Genomic DNA, 10,786 nt, shown 5'->3' on the forward strand with positions numbered 1-10,786 from the left:
ATAAAATTCTTAAAATACGCACATGTCCAAACTCAAATGAGTACAAACAAGTAAAATATATGTCTTACAGCATTTGAAATGTTTTCATGATTTGATTCACTGTCCCAGATGGGAATTTAATTAAACTGAGAGTTTTTCAAGCTATTTTTGTCAGGACTAAATCATTCTGAAAACAACTCACCTTCCTACTGAAAGAATTTATACAAGAGACTGATTTAACTCACTTTAAAACCATGTATCTTTATAAAGTATGACAAATCAAAACATTTGATCAAGTATATCATGGGGACTGAATTATACTAAATAGTGCATATGTTGTAATAATATAAATAATACATAAAACTAAGTATGTGTTGAAAATAAGGTGGGATTGTCTAGATAATTTAAACATTCACTTCTGCATTATTTATTATTTATGCAGTTAGTTCAAAGTAGGGTTCAGGCAGGATGAGACTTGATACACAAATCATTGTCTGAATCTTCTGGCTGGCTTGACTAAGATGACAGTTTTACATGGCAAATTGCTCGTGTATATCATGATCATGTCTAATCAATTTCCCATCCAAATTTTATCTCATTGTTGTAAATACCTATCTCTATAAAAAGTGCCAGATGTAGCTCTCAGCTACACCTACCTACAGCTTGCTGCCGCACTATATCATAGGTTTCAACATTCTATTTTATTTCTGTGAAATTAAACTCATTCCCTCCTTAAGCCTCATTTCTAGGCTAATACCCTCAGAAGTATATCGGAACTCAATGATCTATAAACTAACTGCTGTAACATTCTCTCTCTCTCTCTCTCTCTCAAGTACCTAAGCTATAAATAATAAATACATTTGATGTAGTAATTCCTCAAGTATTTTCTGTTATATTTTTATAAAAAATATCCCCCCAATATCAAATATTTAACTTATATTTTTAATCACTCTTAATTTGTCAACAACATTTTTTAAACTGAAATTTGATTGGCTCTGTAAATATGCTAGAACAAACTAGTAGCACTACAGGTCAATAGAGAGAGGAAAAACTTCCTTAAGGATATCTGCCAAAGCCACATGGTAAACCCACAGCGATTACTGTCCTTAGCTGTCAGAAGGCTGTGACATTTGTTGGTCTGCCCATGACAGTTTTTTCCAGAATAAAATACATGGTTTGGCCTTAAGTATACAATGGCTTATCGTGACCTTTTATTGAAAGAGCATTAAAGATAATTCAGATGGGAGATAAATTATTAATAGCTACAATTTAAGCTTGTGAATTCAACCAGAAGTAATTTATTGACAACCCATCAGGATATTTTGACGAGGATATTTTCTTATTAGGAGCTATTTAAACCTTTAGAAATGATAAGTACATATTTTTTTAAAAGTTAAAGTCAAGTAGTACTGCCAGCTACAAATTATTGCATATTGTTATTTGTTTTTGTGTGTTTCTCCATCTTACCTCTATCTTTGGTATGTTCACTGTGATGGGTTCTATATTATAGTTCAAATAACCAGTTAGGGAGTGATAAAAATAGAACAACTCTAGATTGTAAAGATATCATAAGTTATTCCAGGTTTCTTTCTGTTTTTGTTTTTGTTTTTGTTTTCACTACAAAAGATTGTCATGAGGAACCAAGGTGCTCTGTAAACTGTACAGTGCTAGGCAGAGATGAGGTATAACTTTTACTCGAGTCAGTCCAAATCGTCAAGTTTCATAGATGCATACTCAATCTCAACATTCTAAATTTCCCATTGACTTTGTTTTCCAAAAGGGAATTTCCATTTCAATTATACAAATAATTACATCAATTGTCCATGAAGATAAATACTAAACCGTGTGCAGAGAGCTTATAGAAATCAAGACACCTTAAAAGCTAAAATGTGAGCTAGAAAATAAACTGAATATTACCTTTCTGTTCTTTGTTTTTCATGGGAAATTGTGTATGTAGAGGTTACATTTATACATTCTTTTAGCTTATAGGAGAACTAAACATAGACTGGCCAAGATAAGCATATCCTTGCTAAATGGAAACAGTTCATGTGCAAAATTTCCAAGACAGACAGAAGAGAGGGGAGAAGAGATGAAAGGGACAAATGCATTTGAGAAAGACTTTGCAAGTCAAATCCTATAGTTTGTCCAGATTGTGAAGTGGTCTAATTGGAAATAAATAAAAAGATTATTGCACTTCAGTCATTTTGATTTCTTTTTACTAGAAATAGCTAACATTTCACTGGACTTTGATATTTTCTTCTCTTGGAAAGAGACCACTTCAGTGATTATATGCAGGTGTAAAGAACATCGATCTTTTTTTCCTCTGTTCTGAAGGCATTCATCACCAAAATCGTTCAATTCTGAAGAGCCTTAGGGTTCCAGTTGGCCATTATTGTATGGGTACTGTTTTTGCTATCCACAACTGGAAGGTATTTTTCTTTATTGCCTAGATGCAATATCCTTTCTGTATAAGTAACTTTACAATAAAGTTAGCTAATGCTTACTCTGTCTAGTCCAGGATTTTTCTTCACTTCACCAAAAATATTACTTCAACCTTAGGGTGATAATGGTTCAAGGAATTACTGACTCATGACTATACATCAAGTAAATAGTTTCCATTTCTATGAAAAAGAAATTCACATGCAAAATTTGGCTTTAGGTAGACACAGCTTTTTTGTTTGTTTGTTTTCCAGTAGGGATAAAATAATATTAAGCAAGTTATTTTTCTAAATATCTTAAATACCTTAAATAATTCATTTAAAAATATGACAATATTGTGATCAAACACTATACCTATTTTAATCAGTGTTCCCAAAATTACTTGTACATGTAAGAGGTGACTTTGAAGGGATAGTCCAGTGCATTTTATTCTAACTTCAGGTAATCTCATGCAAAATGCAAGCTTGGTGCCATTTCTACAAAATGTCATTCATGAATGATCAACAATTCCTTTTAGCTGAATTTAGGAAAATATACTATAACAATATTGCTCAGGTCTTGAAATCTGCTGGATGTGAATTATCAGACACTTAAACATGACTGGCACTGAAGGCCCCCAAGTGGAGCACAATATAATTTAAATCAACTGCAACAATTAACAAAAAGAGAATTCAATAAATAGTCAAACAAAAAGTCCTTGTGAGTATTCTACCACAGCCACAGAGGCTGTTTATATCATCGAACCGAAAATCTCATTAAACCAGCTAGAGCCTTTGCTTTGAATTTCCCTTTTTGTGGAGATCTTCTGTTCAGTGACAGCAGGGTTTTTGATGACATTTTTCCTTTGTTTTTCCCTTTAAGTTTGCATCTCCAGGCAGCTTACCAGTCAATTCAGTGAAAAATGAGAAAAAGCAGTTGTTTTACAAAATTGACTGGTTGATTGTTAAAACGGTTGATCCCATGACCCCTCTACATATAGACACGGACACTTTGTGTGAACCTGGATGTGGCCTCTCTTATTTAAAATAAAACAACTAGACTTGGTTTGGGGTCTGACTCAAAATAACATTGTCAAGATGGGAAGAGAAAAAATATATATATATATACTCAGACATAAGATTGACTTGTACCATGTATAATACGATTAGACTTTTAAATGACCTTGGTAGATTGGAACAGTGGCCAAAAATAAGTAAAATGAAATTAAATAAGAAAAGAAAATGTACGGCAATTCACTTGGGGTGTGTGGAAGAGCAGAGATGAGCACCCATTCTGACCAAACACAAGTAAATGCTAGAACTAATGTGGGTAAAGAATGAGGACTTACAAAATTCATGTTAGGGTTCAGGTGCAGTGGCTCACGCCTGTAATCCTAGCACTTTTGGAGGCCCAGATGGGAAGATCACTTGAGGCCGGGAGATCAAGACCAGCCTGGGCAACATAGCAAGAGCCCGTCTCTAATAAAAAAATGTAAGAACTAGCGGGGCATGGTTGCACACACCGGTAGTCCCAGCTACTTGGGAGGTAGGGGCAAGGGATGGCTTGAACCCAGGTATTCAAGGTTGCAGTGAACTATGATTACTCCACTGCACTCCAGCCTGGGTGACAGAGTAAGATCTCATCTCTCTTAAAAAAAAAAACAACAAAAAAATTCATGTTGGGGTCACATGTACCCCCAGCATTCTACTCCTGCGGACTCCCAGCTGAGAGGGCAGTGGAGAATCCTGAGATCTCAGGGGTGATTTTTAAAGCTATTTAGGATATAATGCATGAGAAAAGTTCAGGTAATCTAGGTTGTTTACTAGAGAACTAGAGAACATGTCCCTTAAATTTTTAGGCCTTTCTATTTTATAATCTTTGCCATCATTATTTTACTTAAACTGCCTACTCTGTAGGTAGACAGGACAGATATAATCATTTATTCCCTTTTTATTTATGGATCAAGGTGTTTCAGAGAGTGGGTGGCTTGCCAAGGCCATGTGGGGAGTAGAGGATGTCAAACCTGGAGGGCCAGGCTTTCTCTCCAGCAGCTGTATGGCCCTGGCGACACCCCCCATGAGTTTCAGCAGCTCAGCCAGGGAACTGGGGCTGTCAGGGGTGGGGTTCCCTAGAAATGCTAGGTGGGGCAGGATGGGGAGAGCACTTTTCAGGAGAAACCTGCAACAGGACAGGGAAGGAGAAAGAGCTAAGCAAGGAAGGGGGCTCAGGTAAATCTAGCCTGGCCTGATCCATAGCAGTCTCCAGACAGTAACCCAAACCTCCACACCTTGCCATCTGTCCCAGTGTCCAGGCCCTGGGGCCGGCCTCATGTAGGGCCCACTACAGTCGGCCACTGGCTGTGAGCCAACTTCCTGGTCAAGGTGACTTGTCAAAGGAGGTCAGTTCTCCCCAAAATGAAACCACTGAGAGCCTTCAGAGCCAGCACTCTGCAGGTGGGAGACGGGTGCAGCGGACCTGCTGGGAGGGTCTGAGTGAAGCTCCAATAGCACCTACTACAGGGGTTCATGTCACCCCTTAACCCTCACGGGAGCAGAGTGAACGTTGGAACACTGTACATGAAAAATGATAGAACTGAAATAATAAACCAAGTGATCCCATGTACCAAATGTTAAATTAGGCAGAACTTGTTTTGTTTTAGTTCTTAATAAAGAAAAGCTACTGCTTGCCATCATTGGGGTCTTTGCAAATGCAATCGAATTCTTGAAAATCTGCCAAGTATCCACTATGTAGGGTTAAGCGGGACACACACAGTGCTGAGAAAGATGTGCAAAAAGCTCACTGTCTGGAGTGGGATGCAGACTTGAAACAGGTAAGTCATACTACAGTATTAGGTTTGTAACAATAAAAGTAAAAGGGTTGGAAAAGGAACAAAAAAGGAAGTGATTAAACCTACAGAGTGAAGTAAAAGATCTGGAAGTTTTCCTAGAAGACGTGATCTCTCTGCTTGGTTTGGAATGACAAATAGAAATTTTTCTGGTGGTAGAGTAGAGGGTAGAACCAAGGTCGGTAAAAAGAAGGGCGAGTCTTCCAGGTGAAGACGCAGCAGCCTAGAGACACAGAGTTGCGACATGTGGGCTGTGGGCAAGGCAGGGAATTTGACAATGCTGAAATTTAAAGCTGGAAGTAGGGAGTGACAGGAAATAAAGTTAGAGAATTATTAATAATATCCCTGATATGTATTGTGCACACATTATATACTAGGCACAGGACTGTGGTTAATCTTCACATAACACTGTGAAATGCCTCATCTCTGTTTTCATAGATAAGAAAACTGAAAGTCCGTCGTGACTCGCCCAGGGTCCCAGTCATATTTGAGGGAGCAAAGATTCAAATCAAGCAGTCTGACCCTAAAACTTACCCTTTTAACCGCAGTTATATACGGACTCCTAGAGTGTAATGGGCCTCAAATCTTGCTTATGAGCTTCCATTTTGCAATGGAATCACTTGGGAAATTTATTAAAACATGGTTTGCTGAGCCTACTCCCAGACTTTCCTATTCTTTAGTAGGTCCAGGGTTGTGCCCCAGAACTTGTGTTTCTTCAGGTTCCCAGGTGATGCTGATGCTGTTGGCCTCAGACTACTCTTTAGAAACCTCTGCCCTAGAAAATAAAGATCCAGTGAAATGATTTCATCAAAAGATGAGATGTGCTAGGTGAAGTGTTCTGTTATGTGTCCAGCACAATGGTTTAGGAGAGATGAAGAGGGCATTTGACCCCAAACTGTGGCAGTAGGAATGGAGCAAAGCGTCTTCAGAGACAGTGGTGGGTGGAGTATGTACTACCTGATGACAGACCCTGCGCCGGCTGAGACGGGTGATACGATATGGGGGCCGAGGGCCTGTGTTCTGAGATAGGTGCTCCACCACCTGAGTAGCCTTTGAGACCACGGCTTAACTGATTCTTCCCTTCTTTAAGCTAAGGTTAACGCTAATGTCGTCTTCACAGGGTCTTTGTGAGAATCAAATGGGTTAAGCCCATGAAGAAATTAACATAATGCCCAACATGTGGGGGCATTTAACAAACACTAGTTATTATTATGGGAGGGAGAAGGAGGAGTCTGGGAGAACTCCAGGCAGCTTCTGGCTTAAAAGTGGAAGTGGATCGGATTGCTTTTCTTAGTGTTCCTGGTATACTCTATGCAGGTGTGTACGTACTTCCAGGTCTCTGTTCATGCTGTGCCGCTTTCCGATTCCTAATCAGTTTGGTTCAGTAGTGCGTGTGGGAGCGGAAGGGGCCCTGGCAGGAGTTGAAGCCAAATGCCCAAACTTCTTAGCAAACATTTTATTAATGCAAAGTAGGCTTTAAAAATCCACGATTTTTAATGTGGTCTGTAAATACATCTTCCTTTTTGCTGCCTTTCTACTATCCCATCCCTCTTCCTTCTCGATATATAAAGAAAATAAATCCTTCAACTTTTAATCTAATGTTTTCACGTCTTATTCATTTAAGTCATCTCTTGAGAATCTGTTTGTGTAAAAATGTGAGAAATGTGTTTTTAAATGAACCGAATGTGATGATGTAAGTGACACACATTAGATTTCTTAGGCAATCCCTAAATGCATCAAAATACACACTATGCATCAGGAGCTAGATTGTATCAAGGGTAATCTAACTCTGATGGGGCAACCATTATTCTGTAAAGACGGATTTCAGTGATGTTTTAAGATTAAGACAGAGATAAAGAAAAAGTACTATGTACAATACCTTCTCCTCTTTGGGAAATTAAGGTTATATATTAATGCTTATTTTGTTAATATAGTCACCTAAAAAGAAGATGGGAGTGAATTAAGTGTATGGAATGTGATTAAAATCATTTCTTCTAGTTTTCAATGTTTGGTAGAATTCATTATTCTTTCTCTCCTAATGGAGATTTTTATTTGTTTAGATAGGATGTTTTGGTCATCTAGATCTAACATTACAAAATTTTATCCTGTTGATTTTATATTTCTAGAGAAAAACTTTCAAGTGAAAGCTAAGATTTCAAATGTGCACTACTGAAAATCATGTCCACAGAACCGCAATGTTATCTCAATTTACTAGCTAAGAGATTCCTTTGTATGTTAGTTGCTGCTGTTGTAAAGTCCAAACAAAATGTTGATATCATTCCATGAACCTTATTGCATTTGTGATGTTTGATTAAATCCATTTCCAATTATTCTAGGCAAATAAACAATTTTTTAAAAAAAATTTCTCAGACAAGGTTTTAGAAGTAATATCTCAACAAGGCGGTTAGGAGTTCTCACATTCACCCTCATATAGAGCGTTCATATGAAAAGATCTCCAAAAGAAAACATTAATTCAAACTGAATAATACTTAAAGAGCAGATAATCCAGAATCATGTGAAAGGATGACTTGTCCCCTTGCCCCCACACCCACTCTAGGAATGAGTTTTTGACATTGCAAATGTGATTGTATGTCTTCTATTGCTAGGAAGGCAGCAGGTAATTAACGATAAGTTGCTTCCTAAAATTTACTGAAGTGTTTCAGAGATTGCCAATGTCAGAAATCACTGTGTGAAATCCCTGCACATTTTCTTATCCACTAGTGGGTGTTACTAGGAAACAAGTTTAATTGTAACTTTTAAAATACCGTTCTCAGGGTATTAGTATTACTTGTCTGTATTGTTCTGACATTTTAGCGACACAGGGTGTTTATGTATGGGGAACAAAACGCAGGAGGACAAATGAAAATCACCGAGTCGAATCAGTGTGCCTATTTTTTCTGAGTCACTGTGCCCTTTGCTGGGCTGTGGCAAACTAGTTTTACTCATCTTTGTAGGCGAAGCACAATAAACAATGACTGCAACATCTACAGTTTAGAAGCCAGCAGCTGCAGATAGTAGAAGGACTCAAATACCAACACGTGTTACCCAGACACCGTGACAGCATAAATAACAGGGAACAAGACTTTTCCGTTAAATGTTTTAGGATGGCTCTAAACTTCTGAGTTGAACATTTTCCTTGTGATAATCCCTTATTTCAGAAGAATATTTTAGAAATCCTTTTAGTTTGTGATTTAAGCAGTGCCACATAACTGTTGTAGTGTCAGAAATATTTTTCTTCTTCTCCCTCAGTGAGAAATACTAAAATTGCTTTCTCTCAGCCTGAACTTCCATATTTCAGGCTGTTTTTAACATAAAGCACGGAAGTTCCCCATAGCCTTCTTTATTTTTTCAATAAACATTTATTGAGTGCAATTACATGGAAAACACTATACTAGATGTTACGGAAATTCACAAATAAATAAGACATGGCTCCTGGTCTTAAAAGATTTACAATTTTTTTGTAAGCAGACAAGGCATCACATACATAAACTTGTAGAGAAAGAAAAAGATGATTCCATAAAATTAATGCAACTATATTTTTGAAGTAATTGCTTTCATTTAATACATTTGGTATTTTCTTTTGTGGAAATCATTTAGTAAGCCCCCGTTTGTTTGTAAAACCACAATAATTTTTAAAATTTTAATTAAAAAAAACACACTTCAGCCAGTCATTTCTTTCTTTTTTTGTTTGTTTGTTTGTTTTTATTTATTTATTTTTTTTTTTATTTTTTTTTTTTTTATTTTTTATTTTTTGTTTGTTTTTCAGCTCATCAAGGGGGTACAAAAGATCAGGCTATATACATTGCCCATGCCTCCCCATCCCCCCGAGTCTGAGCTTTAGTTGTGTCCATTTCCTAGACAGTGCACATCACTCTCATCATATAGGTGTGCACTCCTCCCCTCCCCCCACCCCATCCCCCCCAGAGAGAACTTCATTTGATGAAGTATAGCCCACGATATACTTTTCTGAAAATGTTTCCTCATTTAGAACAAACTAGGTTTCTTTTTTCTTCCTCTCTTTTGAACTTTGTGTTTTCTTTTTATATTATTCCATCCATTAAATGAATAGTTTTTTTCTATAAAAAAGTGATCTTTGCTTTAACATATAATTGCCTATCTGCTGCTTCTCTGGGTCTTCTTATTAAAAGAGAGAAAAAGCACAGAGTTTCCCTATAAAATGAGTTTTAGAAATATACCCTTTCATGTCAAATTAGTAATTTTATAAACCTTCCAAATAAAATTTTATTAAACCATTTAATAGTCATATAATGGAAGAAGCATACCAATTTAAATAAGGCTGACCATTACCCATGTGTTAGTATGAAGACATTAGGCCAGCTGTTACTGAAAATGACTATTATTTAGTGGTCATTTTGTTCCTTTTTGCATTGCAATGAAACTATTTAATCTCACACTCTAATGACTAATCTGTGGGGTATATAATGATTTCCATATCATCAAAATTAGAAGGGATAGAACAAACTTTTTAGAAACTAAAAATAGTCATTTTCTTTTGTTCTCCCTGTTACAGCTGCATATTGCTAAGAGCTGACATTTCTATTATTTTCAAAAAATATTTTGAGTAAAAAATATCAGAATCTCCCTAAAGATTTGTTTTTATTCATTTGTCCATGTCATAGGAAAGTCATCCACATTCGGGTGTTGTTGATGACTCTGGCCACTCGCTTGCAGAGGCTATTGTAGACTCTGCCAGTCTAGGTGAAGTCTCGGATGTGCATCTTGCTCAGAGCAGTGCTCAAAACCCAGCCCGGAATTGTTTCGTGCCAGAAATTCCCATGAAGCCATCACCTCTATTGGAAAAAGTTGGGACTTTCCTCTAATGTCATTTCTGAGTTAGTGCTAAAGTCCAATCAGCCGGGGGGGGGCTCTTCCACAGAAGGTACTAGGCTAACCTACGTTAGGCTAACTGCTTCTTAAGCATATTCTATAAATAATCAACAATAAATACTAGCAAACATTTACTGAGCGTAAGCGGTACTGTTGTGATTTACATAGATTGACTCACACTCACAGGAAACCAGCAATATAAATGTCTGCTGTTCATACTCTATTTTTTCAGAACCTGTGAAATTAACTCCCTAAGTTTTTGATAAATGAATTTGATAGCACATAGGAGCTATTGTAAGCATCTTTGTAATCACCTTCATTTGCGTCTTGCAAAATTGTCATAATCTTACAACCAGCCTAAAGATGTTCATTATCCCAAAGTCAAACACGATTATAAATCTGTTCATTCAAGTAAGTTTCTTCACTTAAGTCTAAATAATTTTTTTTAAGTTTCCGATTCAGTTCTATTTATTTCACAAAGGAAAATGATTTTTTTACATTGATAATAACTAGGGGAAAAATGAGATATTAATCCTTTTGGTGCAAGTCATGTCTTCAAACTCAACAAAGCTAAATTTTTCTCTTGATAGAAACCAATTCATGTGCTGTAGTCCGTGGTTAAAAAAATTTTTTGATCTTGTTCAGAGTAGGCCCTTAGGGTTTTGCAAGTAGGTGTCATTGTGTCTCACATCGCCT

This window comes from Eulemur rufifrons, chromosome 18 (assembly GCF_041146395.1).
Source record: "Eulemur rufifrons isolate Redbay chromosome 18, OSU_ERuf_1, whole genome shotgun sequence".
NCBI lineage: Eukaryota > Metazoa > Chordata > Mammalia > Primates > Lemuridae > Eulemur > Eulemur rufifrons.